This window comes from Oncorhynchus mykiss, chromosome 22 (genome assembly GCF_013265735.2).
Source record: "Oncorhynchus mykiss isolate Arlee chromosome 22, USDA_OmykA_1.1, whole genome shotgun sequence".
Lineage (NCBI taxonomy): Eukaryota > Metazoa > Chordata > Actinopteri > Salmoniformes > Salmonidae > Oncorhynchus > Oncorhynchus mykiss.
Genome location: NC_048586.1, coordinates 36781024 through 36807729, shown reverse-complemented (window position 1 = coordinate 36807729; position 26706 = coordinate 36781024). Strand labels below are relative to the sequence as shown.

Sequence of the window (26706 nt, the reverse complement as noted above, 5' to 3'; positions counted from 1 at the left end):
GGTGCGCGTACATTTTTCTTTTTATTTCAAATTTTCGCCAAAAAAACAACCGTGAAGCTTAGTGACACAAACAAAGTTAACTACCCACAACGGAAGTAGGGAAAAAGGGCTACCTAAGTATGGTTCCCAATCAGAGACAACGATAGACAGCTGTCCCTGATTGAGAAACATACCCGGCCAAAACATAGAAACACAAAATCATAGAAAACAAAACATAGAATGTCCACCCCAAATCACACCCTGACCAAACCAAATAGAGACATAAAAAGGCTCTCTAAGGTCAGGGCGTGACAACGGCTAAGGGCTGTGTCTGTGATGCGTTGTGCCATATACCACACCCCCTCGTGCCTTATTGCTTAAATATACAATTTTGGAAATAAACTCTTCATTTTGTCTCTGGCCTGTGTAGCAGATCTCACTTAAAGTAAACTGTCGCTCATGGAGTGACAAGTGAGCCTCTTAGCACAGCAAGCCATGGAAGCTTTGTCTTAGGTCTGCTCTGCATATTCATTACAAGTTCTCTGACCGCACACTAGGCTTTCTCTATGAGATGTATACTGATTCCCCCTGTAGTAAGGTACTGTTAGCCACACTGCGTCCTCCTCTCCTCTCCACCCACTCTCTTTCCCAGGTGCTGGGTCTTATTACAACCTCAGTTGTGGGTCGTAATTACTGATGCGGCTAGTTCCAGGCCAGCGGTGGAAGGAAGGCAGGTAGAACAGAACAGGGCTGAGCGGAGCGGTGCCTGGTACCCCCCTCCAGGTGGTCTCTGCTGGCCCAGCTATTCCAGTGTTCCCTCTCCGCACCACACCCTGCCTCCTCATCCCCCAGGCAGGCTTTTTGTTCTGGGCCTTGACTGCTGACTGCTTGCCCCAGATCCTGAAGCCTGGAGGAGCTCCATGGGGGACGATTGGAAAACATGGAACATTCTGATGATATGCCTGGGCCACAGCATATCAGACATGTTTCTGTGTCATCCAGAGTTGTGGGCCTGATCCAGGTCTGTGGGAAACCTGGAGGAATGGATAGAGAAATGTTAACATTTGGTATTTGGAGCCCTTGTTGTTAGGAGATTTCAAATCAAATCACATTTTATTTGTCACATACACATGGTTAGCAGATGTTAATGCGAGTGTAGCGAAATGCTTGTGCTTCTAGTTCCGACAATGCAGTAATAACCAACAAGTAATCTAGCTAACAATTCCAAAACTACTACCTTATAGACACAAGTGTAAGGGGATAAAGAATATGTACATAAAGATATATGAATGAGTGATGGTACAGAGCGGCATAGGCAAGATACAGTAGATGGTATTGAGTGCAGTATATACATATGAGATGAGTATGTAAACAAAGTGGCATAGTTAAAGTGGCTAGTGATACATGTATTACATAAAGATGCAGTAGATGATATAGAGTACAGTATATACATATACATATGAGATGAATAATGTAGGGTATGTAAACATTATATTAGGTAGCATTGTTTAAAGTGGCTCGTGATATATTTTACATAATTTCCCATCAATTCCCATTATTAAAGTGGCTGGAGTTGAGTCAGTGTGTTGGCAGTAGCCACTCAATGTTAGTGGTGGCTGTTTAACAGTCTGATGGCCTTGAGATAGAAGCTGTTTTTCAGTCTCTCGGTCCCAGCTTTGATGCACCTGTACTGACCTCGCCTTCTGGATGATAGCGGGGTGAACAGGCAGTGGCTCGGGTGGTTGTTGTCCTTGATGATCTTTATGGCCTTCCTGTGACATCGGGTGGTGTAGGTGTCCTGGAGGGCAGGTAGTTTGCCCCCGGTGATGCGTTGTGCAGACCTCACTACCCTCTGGAGAGCCTTACGGTTGTGGGCGGAGCAGTTGCCGTACCAGGCGTTGATACAGCCCGACAGGATGCTCTCGATTGTGCATCTGTAGAAGTTTGTGAGTGCTTTTGGTGACAAGCCAAATTTCTTCAGCCTCCTGAGGCTTCACGATGCTGTCTGTGTGGGTGGACCAATTCAGTTTGTCTGTGATGTGTACGCCGAGGAACTTAAAACTTACTACCCTCTCCACTACTGTTCCATCGATGTGGATAGGGGGGTGTTCCCTCTGCTGTTTCCTGAAGTCCACAATCATCTCCTTAGTTTTGTTGACGTTGAGTGTGAGGTTATTTTCCTGACACCACACTCCGAGGGCCCTCACCTCCTCCCTGTAGGCCGTCTCGTCATTGTTGGTAATCAAGCCTACCACTGTTGTGTCGTCCGCAAACTTGATGATTGAGTTGGAGGCGTGCGTGGCCACGCAGTCGTGGGTGAACAGGGAGTACAGGAGAGGGCTCAGAACGCACCCTTGTGGGGCCCCTCACCACCTGGGGGCGGCCCGTCAGGAAGTCCAGTACCCAGTTGCACAGGGCGGGGTCGAGACCCAGGGTCTCGAGCTTGATGACGAGCTTGGAGGGCACTATGGTGTTAAATGCCGAGCTGTAGTCGATGAACAGCATTCTCACATAGGTATTCCTCTTGTCCAGATGGGTTAGGGCAGTGTGCAGTGTGGTTGAGATTGCATCGTCTGTGGACCTATTTGGGCGGTAAGCAAATTGGAGTGGGTCTAGGGTGTCAGGTAGGGTGGAGGTGATATGGTCCTTGACTAGTCTCTCAAAGCACTTCATGATGACGGAAGTGAGTGCTACGGGGCGGTATAGGGGGTTACCTTAGCTTTCTTGGGAACAGGAACAATGGTGGCCCTCTTGAAGCATGTGGGAACAACAGACTGGTATAGGGATTGATTGAATATGTCCGTAAACACACCAGCCAGCTGGTCTGCGCATGCTCTGAGGGCGCGGCTGGGGATGCTGTCTGGGCCTGCAGCCTTGCGAGGGTTGACACGTTTAAATGTTTTCCTCACGTCGGCTGCAGTGAAGGAGAGTCTGCATGTTTTAGTTGCGGGCCGTGTCAGTGGCACTGTATTGTCCTCAAAGCGGGCAAAAAAGTTATTTAGTCTGCCTCGGAGCAAGACATCCTGGTCCGTGACGGGGCCGGTTTTCTTTTTGTAATCCGTGATTGACTGTAGACCCTGCCACATACCTCTTGTGTCTGAGCCGTTGAATTGAGATGACGAGCTTGGAGGGCACTATGGTTGATTTGATTTGATTTGTCTCTATACTGACGGCTTAGCTTGTTTGATTGCCTTGCGGAGGGAATAGCTACACTGTTTGTATTCGGTCATGTTTCCGGTCACCTTGCCCTGATTAAAAGCAGTGGTTTTCATTTTCTGTTTCTTTATCAAAGGGGAGAAAGGGAGTGAGACGGATGGAACAAATCATAATGGAGATGTAATAACTACAGTACATAACAGGTGATTTGATCTGTGCCAAGGATCTGTGTCAAGGATACCTTGACTCTAAGTTACTGCGTAAACTTTTCATTGGGCTTTTGCTGAAACAACATCATGGATCAGCCTGCTTGATAATAGTGTTACCTGAGTAACCAGTCACTGCATTCAGCATATAATAATCACACAGTGATGGCTACAGTCCACCTCCCCTCTGAGCCCACAACAAACTGTAATCAAACCAGCCAGGCTACAATACTGCAGGCTAGATGCTTACCAGACCCCCTCTCCTCTCCATCCACAGTGCTAGTGTTGTAATGTTTACTCCGCTAGCACAGTCCTGAAATCAGCAGCCTTAGGACTGTCTGTGTGTGTGTGTGTGTGTGTGTGTGTGTGTGTGTGTGTGTGTGTGTGTGTGTGTGTGTGTGTGTGTGTGTGTGTGTGTGTGTGTGTGTGTGTGTGTGTGTGTGTGTGTGTGTGTGTGTGTGTGTGTGTGGGTGGGTGGGTGGGTGGGTGGGTGGGTGTGGGTGGGTGTGGGTTGGGTGGGTAAGTGATGGAGGAGGTGGGTTCACACACACAAATGGTGCTTGGGTAAATCCCCCCTCACAGCACACCATCATGCTGGGAACAGTGTGATAGCACTGTGAGATCACCGTGGAGACGTGTAAAACATCACTCAGCCTCTGGGATGCAGAGAGAGATGCTGTCTGATGTACGCTTCCCTTCATTACCTCAAGCAGAGATTGGCCTTTCACAGGAAACTTCTTTGTTTTGTTTTGTATTTCGTTTTAAACCTGTTTTAAACCTAATTTAAGTGGCTGTGATGATGCAGATAGGAGACATTGGAATTCATTTAAATGTTTTATCTGGAGTTAATTCGGGATTGGCAGGCTGGTGTTCGAGCTGTGTGTGTGTGTGCCCTTGCAGTCTCCAGTCTTCAGCAGCCCAGAAACACACAGTTGAGTGGAGGTGGAGAGACAGAAACACACAGTTGAGTGGAGGTGAAGAGACAGAAACACACAGTTGAGTGGAGGTGAAGAGACAGAAACACACTGCAAAGGGGAGGATTTAGTTAGCCAGTCTGAACACGCCTCCCTCTGTATCCACAAGCTCGGACTTGTTGTCCACGCTCTCTCACTCACTCCTTCACTAGTGTGCGGTTACACAAGTGCCTGTGCAGTTTATAATGAGCTGCTGTATTTTACCGACTGTGAGCTCAAGAGACAGAGAGAGAAAAGGAGAGAGAGACAGAAAGAGAGAGAGAGAGAGCGAGAAAGAGGAAAAAAAGAGCGATTGAGAAAAGAGAGACAGAGATTGAGAGAGAGAGAGAGAGAGAGAGAGAGAGAGAGAGAGAGAGAAAATAAAGATTGAGAAAAGAGAGACAGGGATATATAGAGAGAGAGAGAGAGAAAGAGAGAAAATAAAGATTGAGAAAAGAGAGACAGGGATATAGAGAGAGCGAGCTTTGCTCCGTAGTCCTGTCAAGGTGTGATCGTTGGTTTCAGTAGGGTTGTTAACCTGCTGTCAAGAGCTTTGATGAAAGGCCTGAGACACTCTTCTGGAAACAATGTTCCTCTGCCAACACAGGCATCTGAGATATAGGACTTCGTTTTACAGGGACAGACCACGGTGAGGGAGAATAGCAGAACCCGGTAATGTATAAGTTCCCTCGTCAAGGCGATACTATGGTTTCAGGATGTGGAAGCTGGTTCGTACGAGGCTAGCTAAGACGCTGGCTTTGTCCCAATTCAAATGCATTATATAGGGAATAGGGTGTCATTTGGGACGCAGACACTGTCTAGCTCTGTCAGGCTGACCTTTTAAAGCACTGGCTCTCCATGTTTTCATTGATTTATTGAGTGTGGCCCCTGACCCTCCGCTGCTGTGGTCATCTCAACTTAGCTCATCACTTCATCCTAAGTTCCCAGACCAGACCAGACCAGACCTACTGTAGCCTCCTGGACCAGACCAGACATAGCCCCCTGTACCAGACCAGACCAGACCTAGCCTCCTGGACCAGACCCAGCCTCCTGGACCAGATCAGACCTAGCCTCCTGGACCAGACCAGACCCAGCCTCTTGGACCAGACCAGACCTAGCCTCCTGGACCAGACCAGACCTAGCCTCCTGGACCAGACCTAGCCTTCTGGACCAGACCTAGCATCCTGGACCAGATCAGACCCAGCCTCCTGGACTAGACCAGACCTAGCCTCCTGGACCAGACCAGACCAGACTAATCTCTTGGACCAGACCAGACCTAGCCTCCTGGACCAGACCAGACCAGACCTAGACTCCTGGACCAGACCAGACCAGACCTAGCCACCTGGACCAGACCAGTCCTAGCCACCTGGACCAGACCAGACCTAGCCTCCTGGACCAGACCAGACCAGACCTAGCCTCCTGGACCAGGCCTAACCTCCTGGACCAAAACAGACCTAGCCTCCTGGACCAGACCAGACCAGACCTAGCCTCCTGGACCAGACCTATCCTCCTGTCCCAGACCAGACCATACCTAGCCTCCTGAACCAGACCAGACCAGACCTATCCTCCTGGACCAGACCCAGCCTCCTGGACCAGATCAGACCTAGCCTCCTGGACCAGACCAGACCCAGCCTCTTGGACCAGACCAGATCTAGCCTCCTGGACCAGACCAGACCAGACCTAACCTCCTGGACCAGACCAGACCAGAACTAGTCTCCTGGACCATGCGTTTATTTCGCTTGGTCTAGCCAACAATCAGGCAATGACCATAAATCAGGTATGTCTCCAAAAAACCAGGAAATAACATACAACAAATGACGCTGGAGAAAAACAACTTCGCCACTGACAGTAGGAATAAACCCGCACAAAAGCAGGCGGGCACTGGAAGTTTAAATAGAACATTGATGAACCAAAATAAGCAACAGGTGAAAACAATCAACACAAAACCAACAGAAAATAAAAAAGTATCGGTGGCAGCTAGTAGACCGGTGACAACGACCGCCGAGCGCCGCCCGGACAGGGAGAGGAGCCACCTTTGGTGGCAGCTAGTAGACCGGTGACAACGACCGCCGAGCTCCGCCCGGACAGGGAGAGGAGCCACCTTTGGTGGCAGCTAGTAGACCGGTGACAATGACCGCCGAGCGCCACCCGGACAGGGAGAGGAGTCACCTTTGGTGGCAGCTAGTAGACCGGTGACAACGACCGCCGAGCGCCGCCCGGACAGGGAGAGGAGCCACCTTCGGTGGCAGCTAGTAGACCGGTGACGACGACCGCCGAGCGCTGCCCGGACAGGGAGAGGAGCCACCTTTGGTGGCAGCTAGTAGACCGGTGACAACGACCGCCGAGCGACGCCCGGACAGGGAGAGGAGCCACCTTTGGTGGCAGCTAGTAGACCGGTGACGACGACCGCCGAGCGACGCCCGGACAGGGAGAGGAGCCACCTTTGGTGGCAGCTAGTAGACCGGTGACGACGACCGCCGAGCGACGCCCGGACAGGGAGAGGAGCCACCTTTGGTGGCAGCTAGTAGACCGGTGACGACGACCGCCGAGCGACGCCCGGACAGGGAGAGGAGCCACCTTTGGTGGCAGCTAGTAGACCGGTGACGACGACCGCCGAGCGCCGCCCGGACAGGGAGAGGAGCCACCTTTGGTGGCAGCTAGTAGACCGGTGACGACGACCGCCGAGCGACGCCCGGACAGGGAGAGGAGCCACCTTTGGTGGCAGCTAGTAGACCGGTGACGACGACCGCCGAGCGCCGCCCGGACAGGGAGAGGAGCCACCTTTGGTGGCAGCTAGTAGACCGGTGACGACGACCGCCGAGCGCCGCCCGAACAGGGAGAGGAGCCACCTTTGGTGGCAGCTAGTAGACCGGTGACAACGACCGCCGAGCGCCGCCCGAACAGGGAGAGGAGCCACCTTTGGTGGAAGTCGTGACAGATGAGCTTAAAGTTTTTACTGACCATCATTTTCACTTGTCTGACCGCTTGTATTATGACGAGTTTCTCACACGACTGGCCTATCTGGGGGATGTTTTTTCTCTCCTGAATGATCTGAATCTAGGATTACAGGGACTCTCCACAACTATATTCAATGTGCGTGACAAAATTGAGGTTATGATTAAGAAGTTGGAGCTTTTCTCTGTCTGCATTAACAAGGACAACACACAACATGAAATAATAAGAATCAAAATTGTCAACGGGACAACAGTAACAACAATAACCAAGGGTCAAAATAACTATACATTGAACAATAACAATAAGCATACAGTAGAGGACATGTGCAGGTTGATTGGTCTGTCAGACACTGTCCCTCATCTTATGGCAGGCAGCAATGTAGTGCGCTGCCAACCCACAGCTCTCTGTGTCCTCCCCCAACAGGACGGATAGCCTACTCTCATCAGAGAGGTCTTTAAAACCTTGAATAAGGGTTTCAAATTTGGGGAATTAACACAAATTTAAAAAATATTTTTAAACATTTTGTCAGGAAATTTCTCTCTCTCTCTCTCTCTCTCTCTCTCTCTCTCTCTCTCTCTCTCCTAATTCAATGTAATCTCCCTCTCTGTCTCTTTCTCAATTCAATTTAAAATCCCTTTCTCTCCCTCTCTCTCTCTCGCTCTCTCTCTCTCTCTCTCTCAATTTAATGTCATCTCCCTCTCTGTCTCTCAATTCAATGTAATCTCTCTCTCTCTCTCTCTCTCTCTCTCTCTCTCTCTCTCTCTCTCTCAATTCAATTTTTCCTCTCTCTCTCAAGTCAATGTTCTCTCTCTCTCTCAATGCAATTTTTTTTTCTCTCTCTCTCTCTCTCTATTCAATTTTCTCTCTCTCTCTCTCTCCCTCTCCCTCTCTCTCTCTCTCTCCCAATTAAATTTGCTCTCTCTCTCTCTCTCTCAATTCAATTTTCTCTCTCTCTCAATTCAAATTTCTCTCTCTCTCAATTCAATTTTCTCTCTCTCGCTCTCTCAATTCAATTTTCTCTCTCTCTCTCTCTCAATTCAATTTTCTCTCTCTCTCAATTCAATTTTCTCTCTCTCGCTCTCTCTCAATTCAATTTTCTCTCTCTCTCTCTCTCTCAATTCAATTTTCTCTCTCTCGCTCTCTCTCAATTCAATTTTCTCTCTCTCTCTCTCTCAATTCAATTTTCTCTCTCTCTCTCTCTCTCAATTCAATTTTCTCTCTCTCTCACTCTCTCTCAATTCAATTTTCTCTCTCTCTCTCTCTCTCTCAATTCAATTTTCTCTCTCTCTCACTCTCTCTCAATTCAATTTTCTCTCTCTCTCACTTTCTCTCAATTCAATTTTTTTTCTCTCTCTCTCTCTCTCTCTCTCATACTCTCTCTCTCTCTCTCTCTCTCTCTCTCTCTCTCTCATACTCTCTCTCTCTCTCTCTCTCTCTCATACTCTCTCTCTCTCTCTCTCTCTCTCTCTCTCTCTCTCTCATACTCTCTCTCTCTCTCTCTCTCTCTCATACTCTCTCTCACTCTCTCTCTCTCATACTCTCTCTCTGTATATATCTCCCTCTCTTTTTCTCTCTTTCTCCCTCGTTTCCTCATTTCCACCCACCCTCTCTCTCTCTCCCTGCGCTTCTCCCCAGAACACTCTAACTGACCGCCAGGCAGGTCTTCAGGGGTGACTCTGGAAGAACTCTTAAACCCTGTGCCTAGTTGGCACAGCCCAGGCAGTCTAACTGCAGCTCTGCTCTGTCTCTGTACTCCTCTAATCTTAATGAAGTCCTTCACTAACTGCCACTCCTTCACTCCTCTAGCAGTTTGGGAGGCTGTGTGTGTACCGGTGCTGTTGGATGGTGCCCTGAGGAGCGCTGAGGAAGCTAAATGAAAGGCATGTAGATTGATAATGCCCTGAGGAGCTCTGAGGAAGCTAAATGAAATGCATGTAGGTTGATAATGCCCTGAGGAGCTCTGAGGAAGCTAAATGGAATGCATGTAGATTGATAATGCCCTGAGGAGCACCGAGGAAGCTAAATGAAATGCATGTAGATTGATAATGCCCTGAGGAGCTCTGAGGAAGCTACATGGAATGCATGTAGATTGATAATGCCCTGAGGAGCTCTGAGGAAGCTAAATGGAATGCATGTATACTGATAATGCCCTGAGGAGCACCGAGGAAGCTATTTTTTTTTTTATTTTTTTTTAATTTTACCCCTTTTTCTCCCCAATTTCGTGGTATCCAATTGTTGTAGTAGCTACTATCTTGTCTCATTGCTACAACTCCCGTACGGGCTCGGGAGAGACGAAGGTTGAATGTCATGCGTCCTCCGATACACAACCCAACCAGCCGTACTGCTTCTTAACACAGTGCGCATCCAACTCAGAAGCCATCCGCACCAATGTGTCGGAGGCTACACCGTACACCTGGCAACCTTGGCTAGCGCGCACTGCGCCCGGCCCGCCACAGGAGTCGCTGGTGCGCGATGAGACAAGGAGATCCCTACCGACCAATCCCTCCCTAACCCGGGCGACGCTAGGCCAATTGTGCGTCGCCCCACGGACCTCCCGGTCGCGGCCGGTTACGACAGAGCCTGGGCGCGAACCCAGGGACTCTGATGGCACAGCTGGCGCTGCAGTACAGCGCCCTTAACCACTGCGCCACCCGGGAGGCCGCGCCGAGGAAGCTAAATGGAATGCATGTAGATTGATAATGCTCTGAGGAGCGCTGAGGAGGCTAAATGGAATGCATGTATATTGATAATGCTCTGAGTCAGTCGGACTGACTGAGAAGTGAACAGGTCAAACTAATTGGTCTGACATATAGGCCCACTGGTAGTTTCCTCACACTTTCATATCCATTAACTAGTAATTATGATTTCTTATCCATGAATACCACAAGTTACAATTGTCTACGAGTCTCAGACAGTTTTAAAGAACTTCCATGATCAGGTTAATAAAGGAAAACCCAAACTACAACATATATGGTTATTCATCGTCCAGCTGTGTTAACTTCCATGATCAGGTTAATAAAGGAAAACCCAAACTACAACATATATGGTTATTCATCGTCCAGCTGTGTTAACTTCCAACCACCAAATAAGCATTTCATTCACATCACCTTAATGCCATATTACCCCCATTGAGTCAAGTGCATCCCTGCTGCACCATGTTACAGTGTGTTAGCATTGTTATCTGTGGTACCAGTGGTACCCTCCCTACAGGGGACAGTCACACCAGGGGCCCTACAGGGGACAGTCACACCAGGCCCTACAGGGGACAGTCACACCAGGCCCTACAGGGGACAGTCACACCAGGTTCCCTACAGAGAACAATCACACCAGGCCCTACAGGGGACAGTCACACCAGGCCCTACAGGGGACAGTCACACCAGGTTCCCTACAGAGAACAATCACACCAGGCCCTACAGGGGACAGTCACACCAGGCCCTACAGGGGACAGTCACACCAGGCCCTACAGGGGACAGTCACACCAGGCCCTACAGGGGACAGTCACACCAGGCCCTACAGGGGACAGTCACACCAGGCCCTACAGGGGACAGTCACACCAGGCCCTACAGAGGACAGTCACACCAGGGTCCCGAAAGGGGACAGTCCCACCAGGCCCTACAGGGGACAGTCCCACCAGGCCCTACAGGGGACAGTCACACCAGGCCCTACAGGGGACAGTCACACCAGCGGTGGACTCGCACCAACCTGTCACTTTGAAAGCACTCAATGGTCTTGGAGTCTCTGCATTTCCACTTTATATTTATTGTGGTACAGCGTGATGTAAGCAGAATTCAAACAATTCCAATGCAAAAAATGTATCCCTCGACATCTACATGTGTGTATAATCTTAATTCAGTGAAGGTAGTCATGTCTCTGTATGTGTGTGTGTGTTTGGTGGTGGAGAACGTGTCCCCTCCTGTCCCACTGTGAACCAGAGATGGGAACAGGATGATACTCTTCTCAGCAATTAGCTAAAAAGAAATGTAAAAATGCCCCCGGCGTTCACGCAATGTAATGGTCTAATACTTTATGATCATGAAATGCAGAGAGCGTGGGTGACAGAGAGAAACAGAATGGTGCAGTTTGAGACCATGTGGCAGAAAGTGATGTGGGCGCTGGAGATAGGGGTGGGGGCTAGTGGGTCTGGACAGATGTGATGTTTGTATGATGTTGTCGTTTGTATGTGTATGTTTTGTATTGTTTATAAAATATCCAATGAAATCATATAAAATAATACAATAACATTTAAAAAGTAAAGAATGAGGTGAATCAGCAGACTTGTCTCTTCAGTTTTCCTACAAGTTAGTGTTTGGGCATTCTAGTCATTCTAGTAAAATATGTATTTGTTTACAGACATGTTGTGTTTGAATAAGTGTTTGTCTCAGTCTGTCTCTATGTGTGTCTGTGTGTGCGTGTGACAGTGGCTGAGTAGAACAGGTTCGACACAACTGATGTTAAAACCCCAGTTAGCCTTTGTATTGATGAAGATTCTCTGCCCTCTTGATTTGGTGGAAGAAGGAGAGCAGTAGCCCATGTTGACACAGGAGAATGTGGCTGCTTGCTTTGTGCAGCCATAACATTCCCACCACTGTCTGTCTGTGGTGGTGCTGCCTACAACCAAATTCAGGGTCTATCTCCTTAGCAAGTCCTCCAGACATCCCTATTTGAATTGGTCCACCTGTTTTTGTATTTGCTCCCTAATAACGGCATTCCAAATAATTCCTCAGAACTAGCAGAGAAGGAGGCATCAATCTACAGTTTATCTCTGAAGCAGAGCTTTAGCCAACTGCCAGGGTTGTACAGGTTTTCTCTCGCCTTATATGCTGTTAATTGACAACGCGGGAGGGACAAGATTTCTGAGCCTCACACAGAGGTTTCCGTAGAAACTTTAGAAGGCTATTTTGTTCCAATTTGCTCTGTGGTGTTAACTTAAGATCAGAAGCCCAAAGGCCAAATGGTAACTGTACAGTATATTAGCCTGCAAGTTTGATTAATTCAGCTGGAAGGTATATACTGTATCTTTAGCAGATTTATATTCATGAAGTCTATAAATTAAACTACAGTAAATTAGCCTTTAAATGTCAGCCTACACTATTTGGTTTACTTGAAAATGTTTAACTGCAATGAACTTGTTTGGGATTTAGTTGGGGTTGGGGAGCCATCTTTTCTCTGTCCCTTTCTCCCTTCACCCACCCCATGAAACCTAAGAAACTCCAGTTGAAATGCCATTCCAGGTCCGCCCTCTCACCTCCATTGTAAAAGTTGGCGGTGTGTGTACGAGAGTGTGTGTGGTTCTTTGTGGCACTCCACACTACTTATGGGAAGGAGACGAACAACTGGTGTGAATTGAAAGACTCACCCCCTCCCCCTCTTTCTCTCTCTCTCTCTCTCTCTCCATGAAATAGGTTTCTAAAGGATAGAACAGCCCTCTCAGCCCATCCCTGTAGCCACAGGACCATGTGCCAGTGATGACTAGCTGGTGAGTATTGTGCTTCGTTCTCTTCTGCTACAGTTTCATCAAGTTTAAAACTTTACCATCCATTTCTGAGGTTAAAATGGGAACATGTCTTTGGGATAGCGCATGCATGTATCGATGGGACGCATTGGGAGATAGTAGCTCAGTTTTGTACCGTCAAAACTGTGATTATATGTAGAAGCCAGACAACATAGTTTAAATCAGGCCCTTAAAATCGATAGATCAATATATCCCCAAGTAACTGGGAGAGAGTGAGCAGTGCATTATACACAACAACGATCTGTGTGTAAAGATACACTGAGACTCGACCACAACAAGCCATGGCTTCTCTTGGAGGAAAAGACAAAGAACAACTTGGAGATGCAAATGAGAGCAGCGAACAGCTGAAGGATATCCAGGAAAACATGTTTTCAATGCTCTTAATACTCACCAAAACAAACAAAGTGTTACAATCTGTAGTTAAAAAAAGTGTATTTGCTCAAATGGAAAGTAGAGCCTGTCAGATATGTATATACATGGTGGGCACGTGGACGATCAAGACAATAAAATTGGCCTTCTGGAAACAAAGGTGCAAACTTTAGAAGATTAGCTGGATCAGCTAGAAAACAGATTGAGACAAAGTCATATAAGAATATTGTCCCTACCGGAAGACGAGGAAAAAGGGGACCTTTCCAGCTACATGAACAAACTGATATCGGAGGAGCTTGGCGTGTGTCACGACTTCCGCCGAAGTTGGCTCCCCTGCCTGTTCGGGAGGTGCTCGGCGGTCGTCGTCACCGTCCTACTAGCCACTACCGATCCCTTTTTCGTTTGTCTGTTGGTTTTGTCTTATTGGTTTCACCTGTGTGTATTTTAGTTTAATTAGCGTCCTTATATATAGTAGTTTGTGCCGCCCTTGTTTTGTGCGGGATTGTTTTTGTTACTCTGTTGTATGGTGGTTTTCGTGTATGTATTCTCCGGACTATTTTGGTCCTGTGTTTTGGGCTGGTCAATTGTATGCGCCCTGTGTGTTGGGCTGGTTAATTGTATGCGCCCTGTGTGTTGGGCTGGTTAATTGTATGCGCCCTGTGTGTTGGGCTGGTTAATTGTATGCGCCCTGTGTGTTGGGCTGGTTAATTGTATGCGCCCTGTGTGTTGGGCTGGTTAATTGTATGCGCCCTGTGTGTTGGGCTGGATAATTGTATGCGCCCTGTGTGTTGGGCTGGTTAATTGTATGCGCCCTGTGTGTTGGGCTGGTTAATTGTATGCGCCCTGTGTGTTGGGCTGGTTAATTGTATGCGCCCTGTGTGTTGGCGTGACCGTTTTGTGCGCCGGAGAATAAACAGACACTCCACTGAACCCTGCTCTCTGCGCCTGATTCCACCCACCACTCCTAGTATCTGGTGACAGCGTGGATGTATCACCAGACGATCTGGAGCAGTCTTTCTTCAACTGAAGTATTTTCTTCAGATGTGTGTACAATGTATATATCGTATCCACAGTTTCTTTTAGGTAAATTAGGAGAAGAATCGGAACTAAAACACAAACCTGGTGTTTTTAGATAAAATTCATGCTATTTTAGATCAAATACAGACAGGAACCATTATTTAGCAGGTGACTCAAATTATAAATTCGATATTGATTGAGAGACGTAGTAATAACAAAGTCAAATTTAGTCAAATGCCTTTACGGCGTACATTAGGGGAATGATCATCTCCTACTCAGCTAAAGTTAAATCTAATATTGAAATAAACATTTAATCAAAATACATCACTGTCATATAAAAAGCCCATAAAAAATCTTTACAAGGTAAAGAAGAAAACAACATTTCTGAATTTAAGCAGGAATACGATATTTTACTTCTGAAGAAAGCTGACAACTACAAGTTAAACTCAATGGCAAATAAACCTGGTAAGTATCTCACAGCTCTCACAAAACTAATACATGCTAAACCAGTTGTCATTTTTAAAGATAAAGACACAAAAGCGGTAATTAGAAACAACAACGATATTAAGGAAAATATTAAGAACATATTAACGATATTAAGGATAATATTAAGAACATATTAACGATATTAAGGATAATATTAAGAACATATTAAGGATAATATTAAGAACATATTAACGATATTAAGGATAATTTTAAGAACATATTAACGATATTAAGGATAATATTAAGAACATATTAACGATATTAAGGATCATTTTAACAGCTTCTATGAAAAATGTATATAAATGAGAATTAAACAACAGTTGGACGGATCCTATAGCATTCTTAGACTTAACAACTCCGAAGCAATTATCAGAAGACAAAAAGTACTAAGTACAGTGATGGTATCGAGTACAGTATATACATATGAGATGAGTAATGTAGGGTATGTAAACATTATATAAAGTGGCATGGTTTAAAGTGGCTTGTGATACATTTGTTCCATCCATTTTTCCATTATTAAAGTGGCTAGAGTTGAGTCAGTATGTTGGCAGCAGCCACTCAATGTTAGTGATGGCTGTTTAACAGTCTGATAGCCTTGAGATAGAAGCTGTTCAGTCTCTCGATCCCTGCTTTGATGCACCTGTACTGACCTCGCCTTCTGGATGATAACGGGGTGAACAGGCAGTGGCTCAGGTGGTTGTTGTCCTTGATGATCTTTTTGGCCTTTCTGTGACATTGGGTGGTGTAGGTGTCCTGGAGGGCAGGTAGTTTGCCCCCGGTGATGCGTTGTGCAGACCTCACTACCCTCTGGAGAGCCTTACGGTTGTGGGCGGAGCAGTTGCCGTACCAGGCGGTGATACAGCCCGACAGGATGCTCTCGATTGTGCATCTGTAAAAGTTTGTGAGTGCTTTTGGGGACTAGCCGAATTTTATCAGCCTCCTGAGGTTGAAGAGGCGCTGCTGCGCCTTCTTCACCACGCTGTCTGTGTGGTTGGACCATTTCAGTTTGTCTGTGATGTGTACGCCGAGGAACTTAAAACTTTCCATCTTATCCATTACTGTCCCGTCGATGTGGATAGGGGGGTGCTCCCTCTGCTGTTTCCTGAAGTCCACAATCATCTCCTTTGTTTTGTTGACATTGAGTGTGAGGTTATTTTTCTGACACCACACTCCGAGGGCCCTCACGTCCTCCCTGTAGGCCGTCTCATCATTATTGGTAATCAAGCCTACCACTGTAGTGTCGTCTGCAAACTTGATGATTGAGTTGGAGGTGTGCATGGCCACGCAGTCATGGGTGAACAAGGAGTACAGGAGAGGTCTGAGAACGCACCCTTGTGGGCCCCCAGTGTTGAGGATCAGCGGGGTGGAGATGTTGTTACCTACCCTCACCACCTGGGGGCGGCTGACACCACACTCCGAGGGCCCTCACTTCCTCCTTGTAGGCCGTCTCGTCTTTGCTGGTAATCAAGCCTACCACTGTAGTGTAGTCTGCAAACTTGATGATTGAGTTGGAGGCGTGCATGGCCACGCAGTCATGGGTGAACAAGGAGTACAGGAGAGGTCTGAGAACGCACCCTTGTGGGGCCCTAGTGTTGAGGATCAGCGGGGTGGAGATGTTGATACCTACCCTCACCACCTGTGGGCGGCCCGTCAGGAAGTCCACCACCCAGTTGCACAGGGTGGGGTCGAGACCCAGAGTCTATTATGATCGAAGAGAATTATGATTATGATCGAAGATAATTCTCTTGTTAGATAATGCGGTCGGCATTTACTTGTAAGGAATTCTAGGTCAGGTGATCAAAAGGACTTGAGTTCCTGTATGTTGTTATGATCACACCACGTCTCATTGATCATAAGGCATACACCCCCGGCCTTCTTCTTACCAGAGAGATGTTTGTTTCTGTCGGCGCGATGCGTAAAGAAGCCAGGTGGCTGTACCGACTCTGAGGACGCATATCGAGTGAGCCATGTTTCCGTGAAACAAAGAACGTTACTGTCTCTGATGTCTCTCTGGAAGGCAACTCTTGCTCGGATTTCGTCTACCTTGTTATCAAGAGACTGGACATTGGCCAGTAGTATACTCGGGAGCGGTGCGTGAAGTGCCCGTCTACGGAGCCTGACCAGAAGACCGCTCTGTCTTCCCCTTCTGCGGCGCCGTTGTTTTGGGTCGCCGGCTGGGATCCGATCCATTTCCTGGGTGGTGGTCCAAACAGAGGACCCGCTTCAGGAAAGTCGTATTCCTGGTTGTAATGTTGGTGAGTTGACGTTGCTCTTAAACCCAATAGTTCCTCCCAACTGTATGTAATTAAACCTAATATTTCCTGGGGTAACAATGTCAGAAATAACACATAAAAAAAACAAAATACTGCATAGTTTCCTAGAAACGCGAAGCGAAACGGCCATCTCTGTCGGCGCCGGAAGCAATCAAATAATAACAAAGCATATAAGCAACAGAATGGCAAAGGTCTGCAAATCAAATCAGATTTGATTTTATTCAAAAGTCTTACCAGACTTGATACATATCAATCAAACAGGGTTTATTAAAAATAGACATTTACAAACAAATACAATTAAAAAATGCAGTTTAATACAATAAAACAAGATATATGGTAGATTTATCAATAATAGCTGTCGATGCTGAAAAGGCCTTTGACCATCTTGAATGGCATTTTCTATTCAAAACTTTGGAAGCTTTCAACTTTCCAGCTGAAACAATAGGTTAAAGAACACTGTTGTATAAATGTCCTAAAGCAAAACATCTACAGAAATAATACAATATCTAATGAAATTGCTTTAGAAAGGGGCACAAGGGATGTCCCCTCTTCCTCCTCCTGTTTGCACTGGCTTGCAGAAAGAATTAGACAGGATCCAGACATAACTGGTATCAGTATTAGTAAACATGAATATAAGATACATTTATTTGCAGATGATCTCCTGATATATCTAAACAGTATTGAAAACTCAATGCCCCCGTTGCAAAAAATATTTTCAGACTACAAAAAAATTGCAGAATATAAAATGTATGTGAAAATCCCCCCAAAATAATGGCAATAGAATGTCCTTTTAAACTCTCCGCACATAACGTTCAGTGTGTGTTTGTAGAAGTTTTCAGGTTGTGATTGATCTTGTTATTGGTCTTGTTATTGGTCTTGTTATTGGTCTTGTTATTGGTCTTGTTATTGGTCTCGTTATTGATCTCGTTATTGATCTCGTTATTGATCTTGTTATTGATCTTGTTATTGGTCTTGTTATTGATCTTGTGATTGATCTTGTGATTGATCTTGTGATTGATCTTGTTATTGGTCTTGTTATTGATCTTGTTATTGGTCTTGTTATTGGTCTTGTTATTTGTCTTGTGATTGATCTTGTTATTGGTCTTGTTATTAGATAGGACAGTGTTTAGTGTCCGACTGCGTATCACACGTTCCCTTGTCCTATACCTCTGAGATGGTTGGACCAGTGGAGACCTAACGTAGGAAGCTCGAAGCCATCTATCACTCCATCTATGTCTCTCTGTTTACCCCCCCACCCCCGTCCTCCACATCTTCTTTACAGCCCATGTAGTAAAGTGACTGAGGCAGGGAGCCTTTTATGTGAAAGAGAGGTGGGGTGGTGAGATGGAGAGAGGGGGGGTGGTGAGGGAGATATGGAGAGAGGAGGGGTGGTGATGGAGAGATGGAGAGAGGAGGGGTGGTGATGGAGAGATGGAGGGGTGGTGAGGGAGAGAGGAGGGGTGGTGATGGAGATATGGAGGGGTGGTGAAGGAGAGAGGAGGGGTGGTGATGGAGATATGGAGAGAGGAGGGGTGGTGAGGGAAAGAGGAGGGGTGGTGAAGGAGAGATGGAAAGAGGAGTGGTGGTGATGGCGAGATGGAGAGAGGAGTGGTGGTGATGGAGAGATGGAGGGGTGGTGAAGGAGAGAGGAGGGGTGGTGATGGAGAGATGGAGGGGTGGTGAAGGAGAGAGGAGGGGTGGTGATGGAGATATGGAGAGAGGAGGGGTGGTGATGGAGAGAGGAGGGTGGTGATGGAGAGATGGAGGGGTGGTGAAGGAGAGAGGAGGGGTGGTGATGGAGATATGGAGAGAGGAGGGGTGGTGATGGAGATATGGAGAGAGGAGGGGTGGTGAAGGAGAGAGGAGGGGTGGTGATGGAGATATGGAGAGAGGAGTGGTGGTGATGGAGAGAGGAGGGGTGGTGAAGGAGAGAGGAGGGGTGGTGATGGAGATATGGAGAGAGGAGTGGTGGTGATGGAGAGAGGAGGGGTGGTGATGGAGATATGGAGAGAGGAGTGGTGGTGATGGAGAGAGGAGGGGTGGTGATGGAGATATGGAGAGAGGAGGGGTGGTGAGGGAAAGAGGAGGGGTGGTGAAGGAGAGATGGAAAGAGGAGTGGTGGTGATGGCGAGATGGAGAGAGGAGTGGTGGTGATGGAGAGATGGAGGGGTGGTGAAGGAGAGAGGAGGGGTGGTGATGGAGAGATGGAGGGGTGGTGAAGGAGAGAGGAGGGGTGGTGATGGAGATATGGAGAGAGGAGGGGTGGTGATGGAGAGAGGAGGGTGGTGATGGAGAGATGGAGGGGTGGTGAAGGAGAGAGGAGGGGTGGTGATGGAGATATGGAGAGAGGAGGGGTGGTGATGGAGATATGGAGAGAGGAGGGGTGGTGAAGGAGAGAGGAGGGGTGGTGATGGAGATATGGAGAGAGGAGTGGTGGTGATGGAGAGAGGAGGGGTGGTGAAGGAGAGAGGAGGGGTGGTGATGGAGATATGGAGAGAGGAGTGGTGGTGATGGAGAGAGGAGGGGTGGTGATGGAGATATGGAGAGAGGAGTGGTGGTGATGGAGAGAGGAGGGGTGGTGATGGAGAGATGGAGGGGTGGTGAAGGAGAGAGGAGGGGTGGTGATGGAGATATGGAGAGAGGAGGGGTGGTGAGGGAAAGAGGAGGGGTGGTGAAGGAGAGATGGAAAGAGGAGTGGTGGTGATGGCGAGATGGAGAGAGGAGTGGTGGTGATGGAGAGATGGAGAGAGGAGGGGTGGTGAGGGAGAGAGGAGGGGTGGTGATGGAGATATGGAGAGAGGAGGGGTGGTGAGGGAGAGAGGATGGGTGGTGAGGGAGAGAGGAGGGGTGGTGAGGGAGAGAGGAGGGGTGTGAGATGGAGAGAGGAGGGGTGGTGAGGGAGAGAGGAGGGGTGGTGAGATGGAGAGAGGAGGGGTGGCGGTGAGATGGAGAGAGGAGGGGTGGCGGTGAGATGGATAGAGGAGGGGTGGTGAGATGGAGAGAGGAGGGGTGGCGGTGAGATGGAGAGAGGAGGGGTGGCGGTGAGATGGAGAGAGGAGGGGTGGTGGGATGGAGAGAGGAGGGGTGGTGAGGGAGAGAGGAGGGGTGTTGATGGAGAGATGGAGAGAGGAGGGGTGATGAGATGGAGAGAGGAGGGGTGGTGATGGAGAGATGGAGAGAGGAGGGGTGGTGATGGAGAGATGGAGAGAGGAGGGGTGGTGATGGAGAGATGGAGAGAGGAGGGGTGGTGATGGAGAGATGGAGAGAGGAGGGGTGGTGATGGAGAGATGGAGAGAGGAGGGGTGGTGATGGAGTGATAGAGAAAGGATGCTTAAACCTTTCATTCTATCCAGCCTGTTAATGGTGAAGTCCTAGCTCCTCTCTCTCTATAATATAATATATGCCATTTAGCAGACACTTTTATCCAAAGTGACTTAAACTCTCTCTCTCTCCTCTCCTTCTCTTCTCTCTTCCGCCCCACAAAGACTGCTTGGCGGGAAGGAGGGAGTCCACTAGGGACTTTGTCTAATTGGCTCTACGTGGGCTAGTCAAAGAACCAAAGCTAAGAGGTGAAGTGTTTTAAAAATACAGCAAGTGATATATCCTTTCTTCTCTGCTCCTCTCCAAGAATGGTGAAGTTTATGTAATACATTTTTGTAATAGAGAAGTGTACTTTCAGCTGTAACTTTATCAAAGGCTTTTATACAGCGATAGTTGCCTCTGTAGGTCCAGTACCAGAGGGGGTGATTCCTTTGAGTGTAAGAATGCCAGACCGGGCAGTAAAGATTTGAGTTCATTGAGACCCTAAAGTTTCAGACAATTCTCAAACTACCTGACCCAGTTATCATGATGAGACGCATGGGCCGACACAGTAGAAAGTCTACCCTATTGAAGGGCCTAGTTGGCTGGCACTGGCTTCTATTCCCCTCCAGTGCGCTGACTCGCCAAGCTTGATTCGATTTGTGCCCCAAAAGTTTCCCCAAACCGTATCAGTGGACCAGAAAGGCCCTGTCCCATTTGGCCCTTGTGTGAAAGCTTGTGAAGAAGCTCCTTTCTGTTTGTTGTTTGTATTATCCTCCTTTCTCCTGGATGTATCTGGACTATCTGGAGCCTGAGGAGTGGAGGCCGTGTTTATGTGTTGTCCTTCCTCTCCCTGCTGTTATTTGCTGATATTTGTTTCAGGAAGAGCAGGAAGAAAACAAGCAGCTTTTCAAGTATGAATGGAGGAATAGAGGATAGCGGGATGAAGGGAGGATGGAGGGAGAGAGAGGAGACCCAGTTTAAGGGCTCATCTCATCTGAAGTTTAGGGGTATGTCCAAAATGGCACCCTCTTCCCTTTATAGTGCACTACATTTGACCAGGACAAATAGGGCTCTGTTCAAAAGTAGTGCACTATATAGGGAATAGGATGCCATTTAAGACTCACACCCGGCCTTAAAGGCTCTGTCTTTTGATGCCCCCCAAGGCAAATTACCACACTGCCTTTGTAGGTCCAGCCATGGTACATTAGTGTGCCTTAAAAACGTGGCCTAGTGCTGCCCATTCAGGGGACAAAGAGAGGGTCTGCTGGCAGAACCTTGGCCCGTTACACAGAGGAGCCATTCACACGGGACGCAGGATCGCAGGGAGTCTTACCAACGATGAGCAAACCTACATCACCGGGAGGGAATCCACCGTGACATACTTTCATGGTAGAACTTGTGGTGGTTGTGAAGATGTCATGATGTCATCGGCTCTCCTCTCCTCTACTTACACAGCCAGGAGATGTTTCCTCCATCTAGTTTCAAGTTGTATTAGTTGTGTGTACGGGATACGCATGGTATACATTGTCCAATGAAATGCTTACTTGCAGGTTCCTTCTCGACAATGCAAACACAATGAGAAATAATAAAAGATAAGAATACAAATATAAAGTAAATGGCTCAGTAGAATAAACATTTTAGCATAGGCAATTACACAAAGGCACAATTTATAGTAGAATATTTACACGTGTATTGGGGAAATGTGTATTTGTCAGCCAGCAGCATACCACCCTGCATACCACTGCTGGCTTGCTTCTGAAGTTAAGCAGGGTTGGTCCTGATGGCTTGTAGATAGTAACTGTCTCTGAGCCTGTTGGTATCAGATTTCATGCTCCGATATCGTCTACCTGACGGTAAGGGAGAGAACAGTTTGTGGCATTGGTGTGTGTGGTCCTTGATGATGCTGCCTACCTTCCTCAGGCACTGCTTCGAGTAGATGTCCTGACTCCTGGGTGGGTGGAAGCACGGTCCAAGTGATGTACTGAGCCGTCTTCACCACCCACTGGAAGGTCTTGTGGTCAAGGATGGAGCAATTCCCGTACCAGGCCGTGATGCGAACGGTCAGGACACTCTCGATGCAGCAGTAGTATTTGGAGAGGACGCGCGGTGGCATTAGTAGGACAGGCTTTTGTCATCCTTGTGTTGCCATCAGATTTACTTTAGATGCAGCATAACTTTCTTTACAGTTGTCATCCGTTGCCTTGATGGCAGCTTTGCACACTCTTGGTATTCTCTCAACCAGATTCATGAGGTAGTCATCTGGAATGCATTTCATTAACAGGTGTGCCTTGTTAAAAGTTCATTTGTGGAATTTCCTTCTTTCTTAATGCGTTTGAGTCAATCAGCTGTGTTGTGACAAGGTAGGGGTGGTATACAGAAGGTAGCCCTATTTGGTAAAAGACCAAGTCCATATTATGGCAAGAACAGCTCATATAAGCAAAGAGAAAAGACAGTCCATCATTACTTTAAGACATGAAGGTCAGTCAATATGGAACATTTAAAGAACTTTGAACTTTTCTTCAACTTTGAACGTTTCTTGAACGTTTCTTCAAGTGCAGTCACAACAACCATCAAGTACAGGAAAGGAAGACCCAAAGTTACCTCTGCTGCAGACGATACGTTTATTAGAGTTACCAGCCTCAGAAATTGCAGGCCAAATAAATGCTTCACGGAGTTCAAGTATCAGACTCATCTCAACATCAACTGTTCAGAGGAGACTGTGTGAATTAGGCCTTCATGGTTGAAAACTGCAAAGAAACCACTACTTAAGGACACCAATAAGATGAAGAGACTTGCTTGGGCCAAGAAACATGAGCAATGGACATTAGACTAGTGGAAATCCTTCCTTTGGTCTGATGAGTCAAAAGTTTTGGTTCCAACTGCCATATCTTTGTGAGACGCAGAGTAGATGAATGGATTTTCTCTGTATGTGTAGTTCCCACCATGAAGCCTGGTGGAGAAGGTGTGATGGTGTGTGTGGGGGGCAGGTAGCCTAGTGGTTACAGCATTGGGCCAGTAACAAAAGGTTGCTGGATCAAATCCCAGAGCTGACAAGGTACAAATATGTCGTTCTGCCCCTGAACAAGGCAGTTAACCCACTGTTCCTAGGCCGTCATTGAAAATAAGAATTTGTTCTTAACTGACTTGCCTAGTTAAATAAAGGTTAAAAAAAATGAAAATAATTAATTATCAATGCCTCCAAAATGTTGATAGAAGACAACAATGAATGATCATGAATAAATCATCTTTAAATGGTAGACTCAGCAGAATGACTTTAGTGCACAAAAAAAAAAAAAAAAAGCAAAGTCGGTCAATTTCGGCAACAACTAAGAGCGTTGAAGAGCAAGGCTAAACTTCGCTCTAAGAGTGTTGAAGAGCAAGGCTAAACTTTGCTCTAAGAGCGTTGAAGAGCAAGGCTAAACTTCGCTCTAAGAGTGTTGAAGAGCAAGGCTAAACTTCGCTCTAAGAGCGTTGAAGAGCAAGGCTAAACTTCGCTCTAAGAGCGTTGAAGAGCAAGGCTAAACTTCGCTCTAAGAGCGTTGAAGAGCAAGGCTAAACTTCGCTCTAAGAGTGTTGAAGAGCAAGGCTAAACTTCGCTCTAAGAGTGTTGAAGCGCAAGGCTAAACTTCGCTCTAAGAGCGTTGAAGAGCAAGGCTAAACTTCGCTCTAAGAGCGTTAAAGAGCAAGGCTAAACTTCGCTCTAAGAGCGTTGAAGAGCAAGGCTAAACTTCGCTCTAAGAGCGTTGAAGAGCAAGGCTAAACTTCGCTCTAAGAGCGTTGAAGAGCAAGGCTAAACTTCGCTCTAAGAGTGTTGAAGAGCAAGGCTAAACTTCGCTCTAAGAGTGTTGAAGAGCAAGGCTAAACTTCGCTCCAAGAGCGTTGAAGAGCAAGGCTAAACTTCGCTCTAAGAGCGTTGAAGAGCAAGGCTAAACTTCGCTCTAAGAGCGTTGAAGAGCAAGGCTAAACTTCGCTCTAAGAGCGTTGAAGAGCAAGGCTAAACTTCGCTCTAAGAGTGTTGAAGAGCAAGGCTAAACTTCGCTCTAAGAGCGTTGAAGAGCAAGGCTAAACTTCGCTCTAAGAGTGTTGAAGAGCAAGGCTAAACTTCGCTCTAAGAGTGTTGAAGAGCAAGGCTAAACTTCGCTCTAAGAGCGTTAAAGAGCAAGGCTAAACTTCGCTCTAAGAGCGTTGAAGAGCAAGGCTAAACTTCGCTCTAAGAGCGTTGAAGAGCAAGGCTAAACTTCGCTCTAAGAGCGTTGAAGAGCAAGGCTAAACTTCGCTCTAAGAGCGTTGAAGAGCAAGGCTAAACTTCGCTCTAAGAGCGTTGAAGAGCAAGGCTAAACTTCGCTCTAAGAGCGTTGAAGAGCAAGGCTAAACTTCGCTCTAAGAGTGTTGAAGAGCAAGGCTAAACTTCGCTCTAAGAGCGTTGAAGAGCAAGGCTAAACTTCGCTCTAAGAGTGTTGAAGAGCAAGGCTAAACTTCGCTCTAAGAGCGTTGAAGAGCAAGGCTAAACTTCGCTCTAAGAGCGTTGAAGAGCAAGGCTAAACTTCGCTCTAAGAGCGTTGAAGCGCAAGGCTAAACTTCGCTCTAAGAGTGTTGAAGAGCAAGGCTAAACTTCGCTCTAAGAGTGTTGAAGAGCAAGGCTAAACTTCGCTCTAAGAGCGTTGAAGAGCAAGGCTAAACTTCGCTCTAAGAGTGTTGAAGAGCAAGGCTAAACTTCGCTCTAAGAGCGTTGAAGAGCAAGGCTAAACTTCGCTCTAAGAGTGTTGAAGAGCAAGGCTAAACTTCGCTCTAAGAGTGTTGAAGCGCAAGGCTAAACTTCGCTCTAAGAGCGTTGAAGAGCAAGGCTAAACTTCGCTCTAAGAGCGTTAAAGAGCAAGGCTAAACTTCGCTCTAAGAGCGTTGAAGAGCAAGGCTAAACTTCGCTCTAAGAGCGTTGAAGAGCAAGGCTAAACTTCGCTCTAAGAGCGTTGAAGAGCAAGGCTAAACTTCGCTCTAAGAGTGTTGAAGAGCAAGGCTAAACTTCGCTCCAAGAGCGTTGAAGAGCAAGGCTAAACTTCGCTCTAAGAGCGTTGAAGAGCAAGGCTAAACTTCGCTCTAAGAGCGTTGAAGAGCAAGGCTAAACTTCGCTCTAAGAGCGTTGAAGAGCAAGGCTAAACTTCGCTCTAAGAGTGTTGAAGAGCAAGGCTAAACTTCGCTCTAAGAGCGTTGAAGAGCAAGGCTAAACTTCGCTCTAAGAGTGTTGAAGAGCAAGGCTAAACTTCGCTCTAAGAGTGTTGAAGAGCAAGGCTAAACTTCGCTCTAAGAGCGTTAAAGAGCAAGGCTAAACTTCGCTCTAAGAGCGTTGAAGAGCAAGGCTAAACTTCGCTCTAAGAGCGTTGAAGAGCAAGGCTAAACTTCGCTCTAAGAGTGTTGAAGAGCAAGGCTAAACTTCGCTCTAAGAGTGTTGAAGAGCAAGGCTAAACTTCGCTCTAAGAGTGTTGAAGAGCAAGGCTAAACTTCGCTCTAAGAGTGTTGAAGAGCAAGGCTAAACTTCGCTCTAAGAGTGTTGAAGAGCAAGGCTAAACTTCGCTCTAAGAGCGTTGAAGAGCAAGGCTAAACTTCGCTCTAAGAGCGTTGAAGCGCAAGGCTAAACTTCGCTCTAAGAGCGTTGAAGAGCAAGGCTAAACTTCGCTCTAAGAGCGTTGAAGAGCAAGGCTAAACTTCGCTCTAAGAGCGTTGAAGAGCAAGGCTAAACTTCGCTCTAAGAGTGTTGAAGAGCAAGGCTAAACTTCGCTCTAAGAGCGTTGAAGAGCAAGGCTAAACTTCGCTCTAAGAGTGTTGAAGAGCAAGGCTAAACTTCGCTCTAAGAGCGTTGAAGCGCAAGGCTAAACTTCGCTCTAAGAACGTTGAAGAGCAAGGCTAAACTTCGCTCTAAGAGTGTTGAAGAGCAAGGCTAAACTTCGCTCTAAGAGCGTTGAAGAGCAAGGCTAAACTTCGCTCTAAGAGCGTTGAAGCGCAAGGCTAAACTTCGCTCTAAGAACGTTGAAGAGCAAGGCTAAACTTCGCTCTAAGAGCGTTGAAGAGCAAGGCTAAACTTCGCTCTAAGAGTGTTGACGAGCAAGGCTAAACTTCGCTCTAAGAGCGTTGAAGCGCAAGGCTAAACTTCGCTCTAAGAACGTTGAAGAGCAAGGCTAAACTTCGCTCTAAGAGTGTTGAAGAGCAAGGCTAAACTTCGCTCTAAGAGTGTTGAAGAGCAAGGCTAAACTTCGCTCTAAGAGTGTTGAAGAGCAAGGCTAAACTTCGCTCTAAGAGTGTTGAAGAGCAAGGCTAAACTTCACTCTAAGAGCTTTGAAGCGCAAGGCTAAACTTCGCTCTAAGAGTGTTGAAGTGCAAGGCTAAACTTCGCTCTAAGAGCGTTGAAGAGCAAGGCTAAACTTCACTCTAAGAGCTTTGAAGCGCAAGGCTAAACTTCGCTCTAAGAGTGTTGAAGTGCAAGGCTAAACTTCGCTCTAAGAGCG

General features: G+C 47.1%; 1 protein-coding gene across 7 annotated transcripts in view; it reads left to right on the top strand.

Annotated features, from left to right (window-relative positions):
- Positions 1 to 26706, top strand: part of LOC110501806 (semaphorin-5B) — a 284886-nt gene that overhangs the window by 29854 nt on the left and 228326 nt on the right. For all 7 annotated transcript variants that reach the window (XM_036959221.1, XM_036959220.1, XM_036959219.1 and 4 more), the window contains exon 2: positions 12652 to 12725. The gene's annotated coding sequence lies outside the window, so the exon portion shown is untranslated. The remainder of the gene's footprint in view (positions 1 to 12651; positions 12726 to 26706) is intronic.